The sequence below is a fragment of the Pteropus medius genome, unplaced genomic scaffold, assembly GCF_902729225.1.
Source record: "Pteropus medius unplaced genomic scaffold, Ma_sr-lr_union100, whole genome shotgun sequence".
Taxonomy (NCBI): domain Eukaryota; kingdom Metazoa; phylum Chordata; class Mammalia; order Chiroptera; family Pteropodidae; genus Pteropus; species Pteropus medius.
The window spans coordinates 1,419,659-1,441,575 of NW_024351546.1; the positions used below are offsets into that span (position 1 = coordinate 1,419,659).

Below are 21,917 nucleotides of genomic sequence, written 5' to 3' on the forward strand. Positions count from 1 at the left end.
GATGACCAGCCAGTGCCAAGCCCACTGCCTGACCCACGGTCTTGAGCGATTGAGCCGATTGCCTCCCCTGCCCACTGGAGCTGAGCCCTAGGCCTGCCTGCTTTCTGTCTCACAGGCCCCGAAGGCTGGAGCCCGTGTGCTCAGGGCTGCAGGCCCAGATCCTCCGCTGCTACCGCAACCACCTACATGAGGTGCTCCTGTGCTCAGACCTGGTCAAGGCTTACCAGCACTGCGTGAGCACTGCCCACAAGGTAAAGCCTCTGGACTGCTGGGTGGCTGGGGGCATAGGGGATGGGCACTGCGGGTGCCGACAAATGTCTGCCATCTGTCTGCTATATCAGACCTTCTAACCTCGAAGTCTCTAACCTTGAAGTTTTGCACGGTGAGGGGCTCTTAGGCCTTAGGTTTTCTCAGTCACTTCCTGATTCAGATGTCCCGCCTGGCGTTCCCACCAGCCTTTTGACATCTGGGCTAAGAAAAGGGGGCCCTCTGGGCACTGGGCTCCCCTAGGGCTAATCATGGAGCAACACTGGGTAAAGTCAAGCCCTACCTTTGAGGAGCTGGCAACCTAATTGAGCAGTTGAGGGTGGGAGCACAGAGGAGGGACCGTGGTGCAAGGTAGGAGTCACAAAGAGGACAAGGACAGCCCTGTGGAAGGGGAAGAGCCTTGGGGTGGAAGAGCAGGTGCGGCCTGCCTGAGAGGGTGAGGCGGGTGAGGGGCTGAGGGTACCTCACTGCCAACCCCACTCCTGCTCTGGTCGGAAGGGGCACGCAGGGCCCAGCTTCTGGTGAGTGGGAAGGGGTCACAGTGGGCCCAGGTGTCAGGGGTACTGCTGCTGTCCTAGATGTCTGAGGCTGGCACAGCCCTCTTATGAGACATGGTCGCAAGGCATTACCCTCCTTCCCTGACCCCCGCCCTCAGCCAAAGCCTCCGACTCCTCTCCTCCCAACTCTCCCAATTCCCGTTCCTCTTAAAGTCCACCCCACCCCCCTTTCCAGGCCCAGCGGTTCATTGCTCCAGGCTGGACCTGGACCCTCCGCGACCCCGACATGGAACCCTGCCACGCACGGGTGTGTTCTTCACTCCAGGGGCACCTTGGTTTGGACTCACCAGAGGGCTGGCGTGTTTGTTAAAAGAGCTGTGAGATGGGGCCTTCTTCCCATGGAAAAGTCTCTTTTGCCCAAGTAGCAGACAAGCTACTGTGGGTACTGGTAGTGAAAAGGCTAAGATCAGAGGTCAAGTGGCCCTCAGGCCTGGTCTGGCAGTCTCTCTGCTGCTCAACAGTCTGGCCTCACGAGAGCCCTTCTCCCTGTTCTGTCAGCTGGGTCAAAGCTCCACCCAGCTCACACCTACCCTGAGCTGGCCACAGCCCACACCAGCGCTCCCTGCCCAGAGGCAGCTCTGCATGGGATCAGAACCCCTGTCAGGAAGTCAGGTTTCCTCCCCATTGCGGAGCATGGAAAGCTATTTGCTTGACTTCAAGTTGAGCAGAAAAGACACTGCCAACCATCACTGTAGCACTGTTGATGGAACGAAGGTAGGAGCTGGTCCTTTTCCAGGTGGGCCATGGAACAGGTGGCTCTCCTGGCCATGGACAGGTGCCCCTGTCCATCTATTGAGGTCTTTGTGAAAGCTTGCACAGAATACCTTTCTCCTGACAGGATCAACGGGCCCTTCCGAGCCCCTGATCACCCCATACATAACTATTTTATCAAGGGAAAGACCTGGGGTCCTACTGCAGTCCCCTCGCCTTCCTGGCAGAACCCTGGCTGTCCTCACTTTCTCCATCCAGGCCCACCACCACGTCCATGGCATTTTTCAGCCCCTCCGCCCAGCAGAGTATATCTTAACGATCTCACCAGTGTAGCTTCATTGCACCAAGGCAAAGAAATGATCATGAAGGAAAACAGATTGCATTTAACTCCAGTTCCAGCATGTTCAAGAGAAACTCTGGGGCCACTGCCAGGCTTGGCTCCCTCCTTGTCACACCTGCCCACTCTCTCCTTGGGGAAACATGTTTGACCTGACTCCCGAAGGGCCTCAGCACCAGACCCTCCAATTGCAACCTGTGTGTGAGAGGCAGCCAGTGCCAGAGAAACTCCTGCTGCACCCTGCCAGCCTCTACCACAGAAGGCCCCTGGCAGAGCTGGGGATGGGGGTTCTAGGATCCCCACTAGTGATTCACTTCTAAAAGCAGCCAGGTCACAGGATCCCGAGTCTGGCAGCAGGGAGTAGGTACAGGACAGGCCCGCCTGATCGGGAGCTGTGTGGGAGGTACCTCCCAGAGCCTGGGCAAGCTTCAGCCCCCGTGCAGCGCCTTCTGAGCCCAGGGACGTGGGTGCGTGTGTGGATATAAGTAAGCAACAGCCTAAATGTGAGGGCTTTACACCAGAGCATGTTCTCCGAGTGGTTTTACTTAGAAATTCTGAGGAAACACAGGGGAGACCTCGGTGGGGCTAAGGAGAATTGGGCTGAGAACTGTCTATCCAGAGGGTCAAGGAGGTCAGGTAAGCAGATGGTCCGTGTTAGCCGGTGCCTATAGGCACGTGCTGAGTGGGCATTGGCCGTGGAGGTAAAGAGGCTTATTCCCAGGCCCTGGGACCAGCTGGTGAGGACCATTTCCATTAAAAGTTTACACTCCTGGGTGGTCAAAGAGCCTGGGCCCTCTTGGAGCTGAGACCTGGGCATATGCAGAGTTCCTGACAGAAGAGGGTCTTGACTGAACTCTGACCTATTCTCTTTTGTAGGGTTGAGAAGCAGCCATCACTCTTGGCCCTGGCAGTGACTTGGAGCCCTAAAGAAGGGACTAGTTATAGGACCACAGTCGACAGATCCCTGGGCTACAGCCATTTCCTGCTGGGTGCCTAGGATGCCCCTGTGCTCGGGGCCATCATGTGCTTAAGAAATGGAGGATATGTTACTATCCGAAATCAAATAAAGCAAACTGTCTTTGTTTTCCGTCATTCCTTTGTCTGGCAAGCAGTCATTGGTGCCTCTTCTGCGCAACCCTGTGCTTGGCCTGGTGACATAGACTGGGGAGACAGGCTGTACACACCTTTCGGAGCACCCAACCTAGCCTAGTGGGAACCCGTAATTCTGCTGCAGCCACAGAAGCTGGTCTGAGATGAAATGAGGGGAAAGCTGTTCTTTCTAGGGACAGAGCCAGAAGAACAGGTCAACTTCCTGACAGAGGCTCTGCTTGAGCTCATATTCAAAAGCTGGATTGATGACTGCTGGGCAAGCCAGAAGTGGTTAGGGTGGGGTCCCAGACACAGGTTTGGGGGAGCACAGACTGTGGACAGCTGCATGTTTGCGAAGAGCAAAGTAGGGGCTGGGAAGGACGGGGTGGATGCCAGGCTGAGGTGCTACGGAGTCTCCGGTAGGAAGTCTCATGAGTGATGCTGCCCATGCTCCCTGGGAAAGGTCGGCTTAAGTGGGGCAGGACACCTGAGGGCATGAGCTTAAATGGGATAAATGGGAGGCTGGTGGGGTAAGCCAGGGGATAGACCAGGGCTGGACTCAGGAGCTAAAATTGGCAGGACTCTGGGTTTGAGTGGGAGAAGGAAAGATCAAGAATGATTTCCAAATGTATGGCTTGCCTGCTAGTGATTCTATGGACTGAAATGAGGAACACAGGGAATTGAGAGGGGCAGATGACAAACACTGACCTGCTAGTTCTCACCCTTTGGCAGGACCCCCAGCTGAGGCACCTTGAACATCCTGGGCTGCACTCTAGCTTGGCCCAGCATCAAGGCAGCAAGAGGAATTTGGGGCAGGGTTTCTGATCCACTAACGACTCTGCTGGTGACCTTGAATTTCCTGCTAAAGTTCTTTTAGAGAGCCCCAAGGCATCTGGAGCTAAGAGCCTGCAATCTTGATTCAGGCTTTGTAGCACAAACACCTCTGCTCATCCCCAGATTCTCACACCCAAAGTTCAAGGGAGGTTGAGGCTTGACTGTGTCCAGTTGTCTGCGCAGGTAGCACAAGGCAGTTTTATTCAGCCAGGCTGCATATTGGCTAAGAGGGAAAGCACTTTAGGAGATGCCCTCTTTAGAAGTTCTGGGCCAGCTCACCAAAACAAACAAGATGTTCAGAAAACATGCAGAAGCGAGCAGCCAGGGTAGATGTCAGGGTGCCCTGGCCTGAGCCTCCTCCCAGCTTCCCTGTGGCAGCCCAGGGAGGGGCTGTCCCTCTCTGCAAGGTCAGCCTAGTAGAGTCACAGGTCACCTGGCTGATTGACTTTAAATGATATCAGCCCTCGTTCGGTCAGAAACGGCTGAGGCCCTTCTGAGACTCCCTCGGAGGTCTCTGGTATCCAAGCTTTGTCCAACTTCCAGTTCTCACAGGAATAACTCTCAGACTCCATCCTCCTACCCAGGAGTCAGTTGAGAGCAGCTATGTGTACATACAGGTCTGTGTGCACCTGTCCATCTGTGCATGTGTATATATAGGTGCCTTTGTGTGTGTGCACATATGTGCATGTGTACTGTGTTTGTACGCAGGCAGCCAGCCATGTTCACCACCTGCTAATGTCCTTGGCCTCTCTACTTAGATCTCAGTCTATTTCCCTGACTCCCCTGGAGCCAGAATCAGGCTTCACTTTCCTGATCTCCAGCCCTACTGGAGACTTGAGGTGTGTGTATCCAGAGCCATCTGTATTGGAGACTCAGTAGGTGGGAGGGAGGGTTATGTATGTGCTCAGGTGCAGCCTCTGTGTGCATCTGTGTGTGCATCTGTGTGTGGCCTGCTTATGTGTGGACCTACATCCAGTCCTTCCATGTGTCCATGTGATAGGAAGTCAGGCCTGATAGAGCATTGCATGGGTAAACGGTGTGTCGAGAGGGGCGTAGATCTGGAGGCAGACATTCCTGGGCTCAAGTTCTAGCTGCATGACTATTGAAAGAGAGTGTTAATACCCATCCCAGCTGGCTGTGGGGGATTAAACATGATGATACTAACTGATATCCAAGGTCCAACAAGGAAACCAGAAAGCACTCTGATTATTTAAACAGGGAATTGAATGCAGAGATTTGGAGATGGAAGAGCTGAAACCTCAAATGGGATGATGTGGTAACCGAGAAATTAGTGACAATGGGAAGCTCCCATTGCTCCAGGGCAAGAGGGACAAAAGGAGAAGGCAGGATCACTCAGTGGAAGCTGGCACCACAGGGGCTCTGTTCAGGGGATCTGAAGCCACCAAGAGGACACAGCTGCTGCAAGATGTGCTAGCCATGGGCTCTCCTCTCCTCCTGCCCTCTAGCCTCCCTTTGTTTGTGCCTGAACCTATTGGGGATCATGGGGCAAGGCAGCCCCAGAGCTGCCCCTTGCATGAAGACGTGGCACAGAGGCCCAAGAACGAAAGCAGGAAGCGCTTTAGTATGACCTTTGACCTTTGGGGTGTGTCGGGTTGACATGTGTGCCTGTGCTTGGGTGAGTATGAGTGGCGGGTACCAGTGGCAGCATATATACATAGCTGTGTGCATTTACAATTTGTACTGGCACATGATGGCCAGCTTGCAGAGAATGGTCCCAGCCATCAATCCATCCCATCAGATTCCATGTGCCAGGTACTCTCCTTCGCCCTTTATAAACGCTAACTTGTTTAGTCTCAAACAGCCCTAAGCGGCAGTTATTGCTATTACTGCCGCACTTTACAGATGAGGAAACCGTGGCACATAGCAGGGAGTAACTAGTCCCAGGTCTCACAGTACTCAGTGCCAATGCTGCACCTCCTGTTGGAGGCAGCGTTCTGGCTGTGTGGTGGGCTAGGCCCAGGGATGTCCAGAGGCTTGGTTCCACCTTGTTTCAAGGACCCAGCTTAGAGGGCCAATCCTGTACTTTTCTCCTCGCCTGGATCCCCAGATAGGAAATGTGGCACCTGGCAGTAGAAATGGCTGGAGTTTACTCCTTCCAGTGTCATTATTGACCTGGAGAGGCCCAGTGATGCCAAGGCAGGCTCCAATCCCTGGGGTAAGATCTCCTGTGTGATTCTGATTCCTACCCACTGAGAGAGGGGAGTCCTGCCTTAGATAGACACCACCATCTCATCCACCCATGACTGCTGCCACCCCTGCCCGACATAGACATGGCCTCAGATATTCCAAGTCATTGCAGGTGGCTGGGGTGGGGGCAAGAGCAGGGCGTGGAGGGAATGTCCAATATGCACTGAGCACAGAAGGGAGCAGTGTCACTGCAGATGTGGAGAGGGCTCTGCACGGTGATCACTGCTGGAGAAGGAGACTCACGTTGACCTCAGAAGGATACATTTGGTGAAATGCATCAAAAGCAACGAGAGAGAGAGAAAGAGAGAGAGAGAGAGAGAGAGAGAGAGAGAAGAAAGAAAGAGAGAGAGAGAGAGAGAGAGAGAGAGAGAGAAAGAAGAAAGAGAAAGAAAGAAAAGAAAGAAAGAAAGAAAGAAAAGAAAGAAAGAAAGAAAGATCTCTCACCCCTCCCCTGAATCCATCCCTGTGTTATTTACAAGAAACGTCACCTCAACTGAGGGCACTTATTGGTTGAGAATAGGACAGAAAAAGATACATATGCAAACTGAGAAAGCTGGAGTGGTCATGTTACTATCAGACAAGATGGACATCAAGACAAGAAGTGTTATGAGCAAGAGGGGGACTATTTCAAATAGTATCACGGACAACTTGCAGGGAGACTTAAAAATCCTACTACATGTGCACCTGGCATATGAAGCAAGATCGACATAACAGAAAGGAGAAACGGCCAAATCCACGATCGCTATTGGAGCTTTGGGAACACACACCCCTCAACCCAGTGATTGTGGATCAGTGGCTCAGGGGAAATCAGTGCACAGGTCCTGCGTCCCGGCCCTCGCTCAGTCTGCAGTGTCCCGCTCAGCAGCGTGACATGGGGAATCTGAGTGTGGCAGACGAAGCCCCGACTACAAGCTCGGCAACACTTCTGAGCCTCCAAGCCTGTTTTCTCATCTGTAAAAGGGAGACTGCCATCTCCTAGGGGGTGGTGATGACAGCTGTCCCTCAGTTAGTGCTCACAAGAATTAGTGCAAGAGGCCTGCCACTCAGATCCTCTTCAGGGCTGACAGCAGACAGCCCTGGACCTCAAGTCCTCTCCCTCTGGGTAGTGTCTTTGTCAAGAAGCCACTTCACCAAAGTCATGTCCCAGGGAGACAGGGGCAACATCCTATTACTGATTGATAGGGAGGTGTATAAAGGCCAGGCTTCTGTGCCCCCACTTGGAACAACCTGAAAGGGTGTCCCAATCTGGAAGGGTGTTCCAACCCAAGAGCTGGGCAGGACCTCAATGAAACTGCTTGGCAGCTCAACTTGTCCCCCTGCCCTTAGTTCCTTCCCCTTAGCAGTAACCCCAAGGGCACCCCTAATAAACATCCTGCAGGCTAGTCTCTGCCTCAGACTTGGCTTCCCTGTTATTATTATATTCGAGGCACTGTGAAAACTATGGTAACACCTGGTCCATGCCCCTGGGCTTATAGTCTATCAGGAGAGCTGAAGTTGGAGCTCAGTTGTATTGAGGCCCCTGGGGAGAGGCCCCAGGAGCTCTGGCCTAGGGCGTCCAGGCTCAAGGGTCAGGGTGGGTTTCTCTGAGGAGTTAAGGTTTATTCCAGTGTGAGAGGACTGAGCCAGAGTTGGCCAGGCAAGGCGACTGCTTTATCATAGTGATTATAACAATGGCAAAATACTGGAAACAACATAAATGCCCAACAATAGGGGATGCGTTAAATAAAATGTGATACATCCATAAGATAGCGCTGCAGCCGCTAACAACAGCGACATGGAGTATGGTATTAACATGGAACTCCGTGCACTCTATTTTAAGAAAACAAATTGTATATTCTGTATGACCCATTCTTTAGATGAAAACATATCACCTAGACATCTATAAAAACATACACACACACAAAGAAAAAGACCAGGGGGTTATATACCAAAATGTTATACTGCTTTTCTCTAAGGGACAGGATTATGGGTGTTTTGTTTTGTTTTAATAATTAACTGTATTTTCTGTTGTTCTAAACTGACCTGAACAGAGATCTGTAAGGGAGTCAGACAAGAAAAAATCACTGCTATTGGATATTGCAATAGGGCGTGCGAGGACCAAGAGCACAGGTTGCCATTTCCTGTGAAGACAAGACTTCTGCACCCCCACTCCCTGGGGATTCCCACTCCCAGACAAGGCAGCTGCCAGCATCTCTCTGGCCTAGGAATAGCCTGGACAAATCTAGGTTCCTCTTAAGGAAAAACACTTCCATTTCATACCTGATAAACTGCCTCATTAAATTTAATGGGCCAGTTATTCCTGTTAAGTAAACATCAGCTAATTATGAAAAACGTATCTTCTAAAGTTTGACTATGGAACGGATAAACCAATTACATGGTTATTCAGCCTCAAAAAACATGCAGCAATGAAGTGAGGTGCAGACCACGGAGTAGAGTGAGGAGAGCTGGTAGAACGCCTAGAGTTCTACCTTTCCACACTTCCTTCCCAGAGCTCACTGGGCCTCAAGAAAGTCAGCTTACTGAACTTATTGGAGTTCAGTAAGAGCTGGGCAGACTGGAACCCAGACAAGGGCAGACTCAGGCCCTGCCTCCGGACCGCTTTAGCACAGGTGACAGAACCCTTGTTCAATTGGACTTAAGCAAAAAGAGTGTGTTGGCTCACGTGATTGAAAAGTCCAGAAAGAAGCCTCAGGCATGGGTAGACCTAAAAGCTTAAACCGGGATTGAGACCTGGTCTATCTCTTAGCTCTTTTCTCTGTGTCATCTTCATTCTTGGGCTCCATGAAGTGCCCCAGTGATCCGGGCCTTGTAGAGTTTCTCTTTCCCTCTGGCTCCAGGTTAGGGTTTAAGGGCAGATAATAAATTGCTCTAGAGCTGAGAAAGTGATATCAGGAACCTCTCAGGAGAGGCAAATAAACATATGAAAAAATGCTCCACATCCTTATGACTCATCAGAGAAAAGCAAAACAAAACTACAAAGAAATACATCTGCACAGACAATACCAGGTGCTGGTGAGCATGAGCAAACCACTGGGGCCTTCATTCACGGCTGCTAGGAGTGCACAATGATTTAACTACTTTGGAAATTGGTTTGGCAGTTTCTTATAAAGTTACACTCTGATGCAGCAAGTGTACCCTTAGGTCAATACCCAGAAAATGAATATTCATGGTGTCTAGGTGGTACATACGGAAATGTTCATATGGCTTTATTCATAACAACCCAAATGTCCACAGACAGTAGAATAGGTAGGTTGTCATTTATTCATATAACAAAATACCACCTAGCAATGAACAGGAATAAACTAGAGCTCCTGTAATGACAAGAATGAATCTCGCATCTCATCAAGAGAGAGAAGCCAGATAGAAAGGAGTCTACGCTTGTCTTAGCTTCCTATCAAATGACCACAAACCAGCTGCTTGCAACCACACAGCCATAGGTCAGCAGTCCTGGCACAAATGAGCCAGTCCCCTGCTCGGGACTCACAAGCCCACAGTCAAGGTGTGGCCATGCTGGGCCCCTCTCTCAAGTTTCCCTGCCTGTTGGAAGACCTCCTTCCTTTATGACTGTAGAACAGAGGCCACCCCAGTCCCTGGCCACGTGACTTTCACAGGCCGTGCCTCAACACTTTTCCAAAGCCAGTGACGGCATCTCTCATGTGACCCCAAAAGAGAAGTTCCCACCTTTGCTCTAGCCCATCGGTTAGAAGCAAGTCATACACTTACAGGGAAGGTTACAAAAAAGTGTGACTCACCGTGGGGCAGCCCTGGAGGATTCCATTTCTACAAAGTTCAAGAGGGAGAGGGAGGTATCTTGAGGTAGCTCTTGTAGAATGCTCTCCAAAGATCTGTTGGTAAGAGAAAAGAAAAAAGGAAGAAAAGGAAGGAGGTTCAGAGCAGTGTGTATAGTTTGTATTTTTTGAGAAAGCAGAGAGGCAAGAATATCCATGAGTGTCTGCATTTGCTTGTAACAGTGTGCCATGTCTCTGAGCCGAGGGCCCAGCGGAAAGGAGACTGACTCTTCATTGTGTATCTTGTGTGCTACTTGGATTTTTTTAAACCAAGAGCATATATTTTGATAATTAAAAGATGCTGTTAAATTGTTAAAAGACAAAAAGACCACACCTCTTGGAAGGTAAAAGATCTGGACGCAGCGGCAGCTGCCACACCACTGGGGGTGCCTCTACCTGACCCCCCACCTTACAGTATGCCATGGAGAGGTGAGGGGTCAGTCACATGACTCCAAAAAGTTCAGTAAGCTGCCAAGGTTACTAAATACACACAGAGGAAGGATGAGCCAGGAAATAGATGGCTGGTGACATTATTGGACTTCTGGATCAAGCCATACCTGAAGCAAGATGCCCTTGGACCTTTCAGAGGAGCAAGTCCAAGAATGTCCCTTTGGATGAAGCAAAGCTAGACTTTTTTCAAGGCCAGTCCTGTCCATTATGTCTGGTGTCCACTCTGATAGGCTGTTAAATATTTTGAATGTCACCCCTGGTATTCATTACTTGGACCAAACGTACCTTGTCTGCTTTGAGGGATGTTTCCAGTTGAGTGGGACTTGAGCCAAGTGGCATGTGTTCAGGTTCCAGACCCTCACTGGTCCTGTTCTGCTGCCCCCTCCTCCTTGTGGGGCCTGTGCCTGTGCCCTTGGGGCTGGTGCCCAAGATGGCAGGCTGCATGGCTGGCTGAGGTCTTACCCACCAAAGACATGGGAAAGGTGGGCTGGTCTCATCCGCTCCCCACACATTCCCTGTCAGGAACCCCATAACACCTCTGCTTTTGACGTGGTGGAGATGCAGTCTCAGAAATAATGATATCTGGTGCTGAGGTCTAGGGCATTTGTGGGTGGATGCTTTGAGGCAGGCTTCCCAGAAAAGAAGAAACCTGTGCTGGTGCTGGCCAGGAGAGGTCAGCAGGGTGACCTCATGGAGACAAAAGGAACAAGCATCACGTGCAAAGCTCATAGTAAATTAGGGAAATCACAGAAGCTCCCTATAAGGAAGCATGGAGGTGGCAGAAAGAGGGTGTAGAGGAGGTGACTGGCATAGCAGGGCTGCTACAGAGACCAGGCTCGTAATGGTCAAACGCAGGGTCTACAGCTGCTCAGCATGTCCCCTGGGCTATGTCACTTTACTTCTTTATGCCTAAATTTCGTCATCTGTGAAAAGGGGGAAGACTCTCCCTGCCCAGTGATATTGAGGATTGAACAAGGTGCCTCAGGGATAGCTCTCTCTGCCTGGGAGGCGCCCAGTGTTTTCTCTGGTCCTCACAGCAACCCTGGGAACAGGTACCATTTGTCCCATCCAGAAAAGGAACTGAGGGGTGGGGACATGAGTGGAGCCCAGAAGGGACTGGGCCCCGTGTTTCTGCCTACAAAGCTTGTGCTCTTTTGGAGGGGGCCATTCCTCCAGGGGAAAGTTTTCCCAGATGTGTCACAGAAGGGGACATGGGTAGTTCAAAATGACTCACTAGAAATTCTAACTTCCCTTTTCATTTCCACTCCCATATTTCAACCCACCCACATCCATAGGGCAGGCAGTACACAGCCACAGAGAGGTGTGCTTAGAGCGGGTGTTGCCAGGAGGTTCCGAAAGAGCTCTCTGGAGACGGGTCTGGGAACAAATGTCTGGGAGAGGCCGTCTCCTAGCTGAGACCTCAGACGCTGTGGCACAGAGACCAGATTTCTCAGTTGTACCCTTTAAATTCCCCACAGAAACCACGAGAGAGAAATGGTTGCTGTTTTAAGCCATTAAATTTTAGGGTGATTTGTTACACAGCAACAGATAGTGAATACATCCCACAAACCTGTATAGATTGTCTACCTTATGTACTCATTATAAGAAAGATGAGGTTCCCTGTCTTCATGGGGTGTCCGTTCCAGGAATGATGGATAATAAACAGCTTAGAAAACATCAGGGGAATTAGTGCTATAATGAACCTACATGGGGCAGCGGGGGATATGACTGGGGTGCATTTTATATCAGGGAATCATGAATTTCTCTGAAGAAGTGATATGAGCTCTGAGGTGTGGAGAATGAGGAGACAAGGTCAGGAGAGTAGGGAGATGGAGTATCCCCAGATTCTGCAGTGGCCTCTGCTGCGGCCTCTGCTGCAGTAGTGTCCTACTGGCCAGTGAGCTCTGTGGGGGGACCCAGGCAGAACCATCCTTCTATCCAGCCTGCCCCAGCCACAGAAGGCAAGGGGACCACAGGGGGAAAACTCTGCTCTGAGAAATAGTGCTGGTAGCTGAGCTGGGCCTGGTGCAAAAGCAGCAACCAAGGTATTTTTTAAAACGTTTTATCTTGAAATAATTATAATCTATAATAATGATAGCTTCACAGGAAGTTGGAAAGAGAGGTTCCATGTATCTTACCCTAGTTGTTAAGAGGTTATGTCTTATACATTGATACAACGTTCCTCTCTAGTTCTTTGTCCTTTATCACATGTTAGATTCAGGTAAACATCCTCCAATCAAGCTAGAACCCTCCCTCCCTCAGGCTGCTCTTTATAGTCACACTCCATTCCCCTCACTATTCCTCAACCCTGAAAAACTCTAATCCGTTCTCCATATCTACAGTTTGTCATTTGGAAAACATTATATAAATGTAATCATACTATTTGCATTTTCTGTGATCATTGATATGTTAGGGCTTAAATCTGCCATTTTATTTTTTGTTTTCTTTGTTCCCTTTTTCCCTTTCTGTTTCTTTTTCTGCCTTCCCGTGGGTTACCTGAACACATTTTAAAGCTCCACTTTTGTTTATCTACAGTGTTCTGAGTGTATTTGGTTGCGCAGATTTTTTTTTATAGTTGCTCCAAGGATTATAGTTTATACATGTACTTATTACAATCTACTGTTTTTAACAGTTCGAGTGACATGTAGAAATCTTATCTCTTCACATAACTTTACCCTCCCCCTTTATAATATGATTATGTGGGATGTTCCCTCTCACTATACTAAAAGGCATCAGGCAGTAGTAGAATTTTTGCTTCAACCATCCAGTACAACTTTGAAGGCTTCCGAGAAGTCCATTGTTCTTTCTTCCTTCTCAGCATTCTAACATCCCTTCTTTTATCATTTTCTTTCTGTTTAGAGAACTTCCGTTATCCATTCTGTCAGGGGAGTTCTACTGGTGACAAATACTCTTACTTTTCCTTCAGAATGTCTTGAATTCTCCCATTCCTGAATGGTATTTTCATGGCTGGCAGTTCTTTCTTTCTTTTTTTTTTTTTTCAGCGTTTAATAATGTCATTGCACTCCCTTCTGGCCTGCATGGTTTCTGATGAGACTAGCACATTATTACAACTGTTTTCCCTCGCATTAAAAAAGTCGTTTATCTGTGGCTGATTTCAAGGTGTTTTTGTCTTTGGTTTTTGGACATTTGATGATGATGTGTCATGGCACAAATTCCTTTGGGTTTATACCATTCTGGGTTCATTAGGCTCCTTGGATCTGTAGGTTTCTGCCTTTTGCCAAATTTAAGAAATTTTCAGCGGTTATTTCTTTGATTATTTCAGTCCTATCCTCTTAACTCCTTTTCTTCTGAGACTCCTTGGCACAAATGTAAGATCTTCTGTTATATCTCACAGGCTCCTGAGGCTCTTCACACCACCACCTCCCCTGCTGCTTCCCCCACCTCACCTCCCCGCAGTCTATTTTTCAGATTGGGTAATTTCTATTGTTCTGTCTTCAAGTTCACTGTTCCTTTCTTCTTTTCCCTCTGTTCTGTTGTGGAGCCATCTATTGAGTGTATTCTGATTTTTAGTGTTTTTTTAAAATTCTAAAATATCCATTTGGTTCTTCTTTATACGTTGATTTCCTTGCTGAAAATTTCTATATTATTATTTGTTTAAAGCACATTCATAATCGCTCATCAGAGCATTTTTATTATGGCTACTCTAAAATCCTTGCCAGATAATTCCAACATATGTGTCACCTTGGTTTTGGTATCTTTTGACTGTGTATTCGCAAACAACCTGAGCTTTCCCTGGTGCTTGCTATGATGAGTGACTTTTGATTGGGTCCTACACATCTGGGGTACTGTGTGCTGAGACCCTGGGTTGCATCTCACTCTTTGGTTTCACACCTCACCTCGTCTGACCCTGCATAGGTAGGCAAAGGGGATGCTGTCTCGTTACTTTTGGGTAGGGGGCAGTTCCAGCTTCCCCTCTTAGCCCAAGGATTTATAGCACAATGAGAAAACATGGGCTGCTTTCCTGATCCTTGGGGGTCTGATTCTTGGGGCTGCAGGGTACAAGGGCAGAGGGTGGCTTTTCCACAGAACACGGCCCTGGAGAGAGCGCCCATCCTTAGGAACATCATCTGCAACCTGACTGTGAGCCCCAGGATAGCAAGAACCCACTCTGGGCATCCTGGGCATGGTGTGTGCTGTGAATGCTCGACCAAGCCAGAGATTACAAACTGGAGACTTGCTGGCTGGGTTTTTCTTACTGGTGCATTTTGTTCACTCAATACTCAAGAATATGTCCATGCTTTCCACAGTTGCCCTCACCACCTGCTTCTGTCTTACTCTTTACATTCATCATCTACTTGGCCCTTGAAGTCATCTGAGCTTGCCGCCCCAGGGCAAGGTGAAGCTGAGCCCCTGCAGTATTCTTGGTGAATATCTGTGGAGGTGGATGGGAAGCTCTTTTACTGTGTCTTTTATGCAATGTAGTGCTGACAGTAACCTGGTTGCATGCCCAAGGCTGGGGGAGCACTAGTGGCAGACCTGAGCCCAGACTGGTCACAGCTGGCACCGAGAGGGACAGGAAGCCTGAGGAGGGCTCATGGGTGGGAGGAGCTATAGTCAGGAGGCTTTTTGGAGGAGGGGGTTGGGAGCATGGGCTTTGAAAGATGGAAGGTAGAGGTGGAGGTCCTGGACAAGGGCACAGCATGGGGAAAGGCCTGAGGTGCAAAGGCATCTTTGGAGCAAGAATCTCAGCCTGACAAGAATGCTGGGCACACTGGTGGAGCAACATTTAGGTAGGTGGAGGCCTATTGGTACCATGAGGTCCTGAATACTTTGCCTACTCTGCATCTAGGCCTGCTTGTTTTGATAATTGGTTTGGTTTTCTGTGGGAGAACCACTCTCCAATGCCACCTCCCGGCTCTGGAGAGCTCACTGATCTTAGCCCACCAACTGTCAGATTCTATCCTCTGGCCAGAGTAACTGGTTTGAGGGGCCAGGGCATAGAACATGATCCAGCCCACTTCATGAGGCTCCATTCTGGGAATTTCCCTGGACCTATTGGGAAAGAAGCACCTGGAGCTGCCAAAGCCCCCATACACAGAAGCCTATGTGGCGGGAACCAAGACAGTGGCCAGCAGAGCCCACGATGCCCATGCTGTGCCCGAGACCCAGCCATACTCACCTGCTGCATACTTGAGCCAGTATAGGCTCCTTGAAGCTTAAGCCCAGTTGAGTTTCTGTCTCCTGCAACCAACAGTGCCTGACTGGTGAGGACAGGGGTGGCAGGAAAGTGGGCTGGGCAGGAGGAGGCCATGGTGGCCCAGCAGCCTTCTCTTCAGGGTGCTTACACCTGGGCTGAGCCCCTGTCCTCTTGTTTTAGAGCTACAGGCCAAAGAATTGGAGTGTGGGGATGGCTCTAGTCCCTGAACAGGCCTCCCATCTCCTTTGCACCCAGCGGCCAGAATGGGCTCCTAGAATGCAGCAGTGACTGCGACTTGCCCCAGTGTCCACAGTAGCAGCCCGTAGGCTGAGGCTGACAGCATTGACCCCACAGCAGGATGTGAAGAAGAGACAAGATGACCCGTGGCACTGCACACTCAGGGCTGGCCCAGGGCAAGCGCCCAGCAAACATTGAAGAACTCCCAGGAGCACCTGTTCTGTGCCTGCCCCCAGCGAGTATACATATGTGTGCACATTTGCGCGTGTATGTGTGCTCATGTGTGCACGTACCATGGGTGCAGGTGTGCAGGCATTCCACATGTTGAAGGAACCTCCCTACTCAGGGAGGGTGTCCACCCTTTCTCCTTTCTCAGATCCCTCTGACCATAGTGTGGAGAGCAGCGTGGGGCAGGAGGTGACAGGAATGGGGGAGGAGAGAAATGATTCTGACATGGCGGCAAGGGACAGGCAGGAGTCAGGGTGACACTAGATTTGTGCCCAGTGGCCAGGTATCAGTGGCCATCCCCTAGGGGGTTTGGGTACCCAAGACCTCTGTGTACCCCCTCCCCTGGCTTCCCCTTCACACATCAGCAGTGGGGGCAGCGGAGGGGGCCCACCATGGGGATGGAAGAAGGTACCCTTGAGTCTACTTTTGGGCAAAGCTCTGAGTCACCCCTGGAGCTGCTCCTGTGGCAGGAATACTGGACAGTACTGAAAGAACCTCTTCTCAACCCCTGAGAGGAGCTGTTTCTAGAAACTGTCCATGCTGTTCAACAAATCCCATAACCTTCTGAGCTGCTCAGCAAATAGAAGCAAAACTGCAGAGGAAACACAGACAGGAAGTGCCCAAGCTATCCTGCTTACTCATTTATCCTCCGTGATGTGCAGTGAGGAGCACCAGGGCCATAGGCCCTGTTGTGAATCCAGCTGAGCCCGTGGCCTCTTCGTTGGAACTTGGGGCGGGCTCCTTAGAGGGCAGTGTCAGCACACACGCATATGCAGCTCCCAGCTAAACTCAAGACAGGTGCCCTGGGGCCAGATGGAGCTCCAGAGCACAGGGAACACTGCACTGGGCTCATGAGAGCAACAGTTACTTCCCATTTGCTCTTCAACAAACTGCCTGTTGTGGTCTCCTCCTCATGTCCCTTCTGGATTGCTGTCTTTCCTTACTGATTCTTGGGAGTTCCTTCTGTATCCTGGGCACACATTTTTTGTCAAACATATGTGCATTGCAAATACCTTTTCCTACCCGGGCTCGTTGGCCGCTTCCTTTTTTCCTAGCTTTTTGTGAACTCTGTAATTTTAATGAATAAAAATAAACAGTTTTAGGGTAGTCAAATTGATCCATATTTTCTTTTATTTACTTATTTTTGACATTTCATCGAAGAAATCTTCTCTAGTCCACTGTCGCAAAGGTAATCTGCTCTGTTGTCTTCTAAAAATCTTGCGGTTTTCTTCATGGTGCTTGGGTCTATGGCCTTCCTGAAATTGGTGGTCATGTGTGATGCTCATTCAAGCATTATATAACCAGATTCCAACTTGAAAAGACCTTGCCACCGCGTTTGGGGAGTGGACAGCGGTGACATAAGCAGGAGCAGAGGATGCAGTGGGAATGGAGGGAGACACTGTAATCTGGTATAAGTTTCGGGGATACCGGGGCCCTGAAGGAGGGAAGGGTATCCAAGGGGACACTGGGATTCCTGGTGGGACAACCGTAGGCTGTGAGAGTATGAGCTTGACTGCCAACCAGAGCCCAGCTGCCTTCCTGAGACACCCAGGGAGACAATGGAGATGAGGAGCTAGACCTCAAAGAAGCAGCTCTGGCTCTTGGGGACTGTTGAGCACACAGTGAGAAGGGTCTTAAGCAGTTCCTGAGTCAGTGGCCCCACAGAGGATAGGTTGGCAAGGAGCAGGCAGAAAGGTGGCACAGCTCTGGTGCCAACACACGGAGCATGGATGGACATTTTCTCAGGCTCACTATAGTGCTCACACTCACACCTCCTCATCACCTCTGTGAGGGGTCTCCGGCTCCATCTCACAGATGAGGAAAATGGAGCTCAGAAACAGACGGGACTTGATACACGTTAACCAGCCATGCCAGGATCCGAACCCAGGTGTGTGGCTCAGATGTCTATGAGAGAGAAAGGTGCTTGGGTTTGGTTTGCTGATGCATTTGTGTGCAGTGTAGTAGAGTGGCTGAGTTGGGATCACAGACTATGGAGCTAGATTGTCAGGGGTAGCCCCCTAGCTCTGCCACCTACCAGCTAGGGAACTTGGGGAAGTCACTTCACTTCTGTAAAATGTAGCAGAGCCCTACGTAGAGTCAGTGCTAGAGTAGTGCTTATTCAATAAAACAGTAAATAGGACTTTTGAAAAAGATGTTCACCCTTACTTAGGCACATGCAAATTAAAGCAACAATGAAAAACCAGTGCATATTACCAGATAGGCAAAAACTCCAGAGCCACAGTACCAAGTATAGGTGAGGATGGGGGCTGCAGGGACCCTTCCAAACCACTGCTGAGACTGCAAACCCGGCTATCACTTGGGAAAACTTGGGTTATCCACCAAAGCTAAACACACACTTACCTTGTGACTCAGCAGTCCACCCCCAGGGCTGCCAGGAGTCTACACGAGATGTCTATCACAGCTTGCTGTACAGGGTCCCAAAACTGGGATGCTGTCCATCAGCAGGATAAGGGGTGCACAGCACCACCTGCGAGGACAGGGGCAGAACAGAGTGAATAAACTGCCCATCAGCAACCCTGTCGGGCTGGACCTTCACAGCGCCGAGATTGCCTGTGATGCCCACGTCAAGCACAGCAAAACTGCAGCACGTCATGCTGAAATAGCAAAGGAAACCAAGAGGATTAACCCAGAAACTAGGATAGGGGCCACACGAGGAAAAGGTTGCGGGGAGAGGTGGGAGGGACCCTTTCGCCAGTCTAAGTTCCTTACCCTGGACTGTAGCTATTTCTTCTTCTGTAGGGATGACAGCCTGGTTCTCACACAGCAAGAGCTCCTCAGTGCTCTGCTGCTCTCCCGCACTGAGCTCGCCCTCGCGTCACGAGGCTCTGGTCCTTTTGTTAGACGCGCTCTTGCACCTCGCCTCACCTTCCCTGGGGCCTTCCGTGGGGAGGCCTCCCCACACTCCCACCTGTGGGCGGCTGTCAGAACGCGCTGGCCTCTGCTTGAGCACCGTCACGGGTGACTGCTGTCTGCACTCCTACTGGGCGGTGGGGCCCGGTGGCCTCCGCGGGTAGAAGCAGCCCCTGCTCCCCACACTCTCCGGCCTCGGTCCCGGACAGCCTGGGTTCGCATTCCTCCACACCCCCACCTCGGAACCCTGGGAAGGAACTTATCTCCTAGGGCGCATCCCCATCAGTGAATGCGCAGCTCGGGGGCGGGGTGTGTGTGGAGTGAGAGGTATCGTGTGTCCCAGCAGGCGCCGTTTTGCCTACTGGCGAGGTTACCCATCTCACCTAACAGATGTGGTCGGAGAGGCCTAGAGCCATGGGACCCACAGCCTCGCATGAATGGAGGTTGTACTCTTAGCCTGGGCACACGGGGGCTAGGCCCTGCCTTTGGGGACGCCCTGGAGGAAACCCCTCGCCCAGCCCTTTAAGGTGGGCAGCTGCATCGCCCTTTAAAGGAGCGCGGTGGGCCCGGGCGGGCTCGCAGCGCGGGGCAGCGCGCCCTCTGTTGGCCGCCGTGGGGCCGCGCCCCCGCCGGCCCCGCCCCCGGCCTCGGGACGCGCAGGCGCGCTGTGCGGCGCTCCGCGGGCTGCGAGATCGAGGCTAGTCCGCAGCCGCGCGGCGCTCGGCGCCCCATTCATGCTGGGCAGTGGCAACGCGGCTACGCAGCGGAGCCAGGGTGCGGCGGCGGCCTCGGCCTGGGCGGCCTGCGAGGCTTCAGGGGCTCGGCGGCTGGGCGGGCGGCGGCGGCGCGGGCGGCGGGGCGCGGCTATGGCCGGCGGCGGGGCGCGCCCCGGGGCAGCTGGTGAGTAGGGGCGCAACTTTCCCCTTGATACGGAGTAGGACCGGCGGGGGTCGCGGGCGGGGGGCGCGCCGGATGGGAGGCACCCTGGGTCCGGCCTTTGGTGGGGGACGCGGGCGTACAGCGGGGCGGGTAGGGGGTGTGCGCAGGGGACTGCGGCGCGCGTGTCCGCGTGTCCCTGCGGCTCCGGCCGGGCTCCTGCGTCTGTCCGGGCGCGGCCCGGCGCCGGCTCTGAGCTCGCGGTGTCCTCGTCCTGCTGGGGTCGGACCCAGTTCCAGGCCCCGCGTCGCCGGCCTCCCCGCCAGCCCGGCCCAGCCAGCAGAGCTCCTCGGGGCAGCGCTCCCGGCAGCGCGGCAGGGCTGAGGCCGGCGCTGCCCTCCCTTCAAAAGCAGGAGAGAAAGTTTGCGGCGGCCCCTTCGGGAGGGCCCCGTGGGTTGCCCAGGCCGAGCCCAGGGGCTAGACCGCGGCCCGGACCTCCGGCGGCCGGCAGATCTGGGCCGGGCTGGACAGGCCCGGGCAGGGCCGCGGGAGCCGGAGGAGGGCTGGCGCGGGGCTGCGCCCCGGGCCAGCCCTCAGGGCGCCGGGATGGAAGTTGGAGCCGCTTCCTCTGGATCCAGGCCCTCCCCCGGCCCTCTGGCGCGGGGATATGGGCGCTGTGTCCGTCCCAGGCCCGTAGGGCCGCGCACTGGGGCTGGGAGGGGGCCGTGTGGGTGCCGCTCGGGAGGCCACCCCACTCTCTTGGGCCTCCTCTGCCTCCCCCTCGCAGGGCCTCTCCAGGGTCAGCCCGCTTCCCTGGGAGGCTTCCGACTGCTTCCTGGATACTCTGGGGCCTGGTGTGCACCGTAGCTGGGGGCGGCAGGGCTGATTAGGAGCTGCCTTGGGGAAGGGGGAGCAGGGCTCCAGGGAGGTCCATAGTCGCTGTGAGATTCCAGGTGCAGCCCGGGAAAGGCGGATGAGAGGGGCACCAGTGACTAACTGGAGACTGGAACTGCCCTGGCTCATCTGTGGGGTGCTGGGGCCACGCCCCTTGAAAGAAAGGGGTGTGTATGTTGGGGGGAGGATGTGGACAGTGCCTCTGCCCCCTGATCCTGTGCTCCTGCACCTCGTTCCATGCTGAGGAGGGTTCTCTGGGTCTGGGCGGGAGGGTGGGGCTCAGCCTTTGCTCCTCTGGCCCTTGCTGAGCTCACCCCAGGTACCCCCAGCTCCCTTCTGGTTTGGGATGTGCAGGAAGACCAGGTGTTGCACCAGGCAGCCAAGACTCTGCCACGCCTTTGAGGAGCACCCAGTTCCATACAAGAGGCTGACCAGAAAACCAATGATTCTGCTTCAGGGCCCAACAAGGGCGTTTCAGGCAGAGGACAGCATGGACTGAGTGCTGGCAAACCCCTGTGTGGCTGAGGTGTGTGCTTTGGGGGTGGGGATTAAGTGAGGTGCCTTGGACAAAGAAGACAGCCCTTTTTCTGGCTTTCTGTGGCTTTCAGGTCGTTGCCTGCATGTTTTTACCCACCAGAAAGGTTCCCGTGTCTAGATCATTTGTCCAGCTGGAGAAGACACCGCCTTGAGGGAAGGCAGAGTGGTGAGCACTTGGTTTCTGAGAGCAGGACTCTAATACTCCCAGGTCCTGGTTCCCTAGAACCGGTCTGATGGGAGAATGGGACATCTCAGGATCAACTCCCTGGGCCTCTGTTGGGGGAAATGGAGTGACAGGGGCAGCTCTCTGTCCTGCTTGATAATGGGGCACCACGGGGCAGAATGGCAGTGTCTTCTTTATTCCTCCATGCCCCAATCTATCTGAATCCTAGAAAGATTCAGAGTGAGGGCCGTGGGGCTAGGATTCTGAGTGAGGGCCTTTGTTTCTCAGGGTGTGGAGGACTGGTGGTGGGACTGGCTGGGAGAGGGACAGAGGGGGGGACCTTGCTCTCTCCATGTTCTGCTGGATGGATCAGTCCATCCTGTCCAGGAGTGGAGCCCCACTGTGGCAGGCCTGTCTGCCTCTGTCCCGGACTCCATCTCTCTGGCTCACCCTCAGTCCACATACCCAATACAGTTCAACTTCTCCCTCCCCAGTGTGGCGCTGATTGGGATCCAGCACTGCCCACTTCCCATGCTGGGAACCTGCAGTCATTCCCACTGCCTCCACTGCATGGTCCAGCAGATTCTACCCCCAAGCCTTTGCTCTTGCTGCTCCCTGCCCCCAGCCCAGCATGATCCTCTCCAGCACCCAGGCTGCTTTGGATTGAATGCATTTTTTCTTGGGCAGACCAGAGGCATGTGGGAGTCGGGCC

At 52.5% G+C, this 21,917-nt stretch overlaps 1 protein-coding gene and 1 long non-coding RNA gene across 3 annotated transcripts in view; one reads left to right on the top strand and one right to left on the bottom strand.

The window, feature by feature from the left end:
- The window catches only part of PLXNA1 (plexin A1), a 304,322-nt gene that overhangs the window by 235,482 nt on the left and 46,923 nt on the right, over positions 1-21,917 (top strand).
- LOC120586988 (uncharacterized) lies at positions 16,968-19,323 on the bottom strand. 2 transcript variants are annotated; one of them, XR_005648844.1, is made up of 3 exons: positions 18,595-19,323; positions 18,226-18,352; positions 16,968-17,120 (listed from the first exon to the last, which is right to left on the bottom strand). It is a non-coding gene; the product is annotated as an uncharacterized LOC120586988 (long non-coding RNA). The 2 variants fall into 2 exon arrangements; XR_005648845.1 differs by having other exon boundaries at positions 18,226-18,479.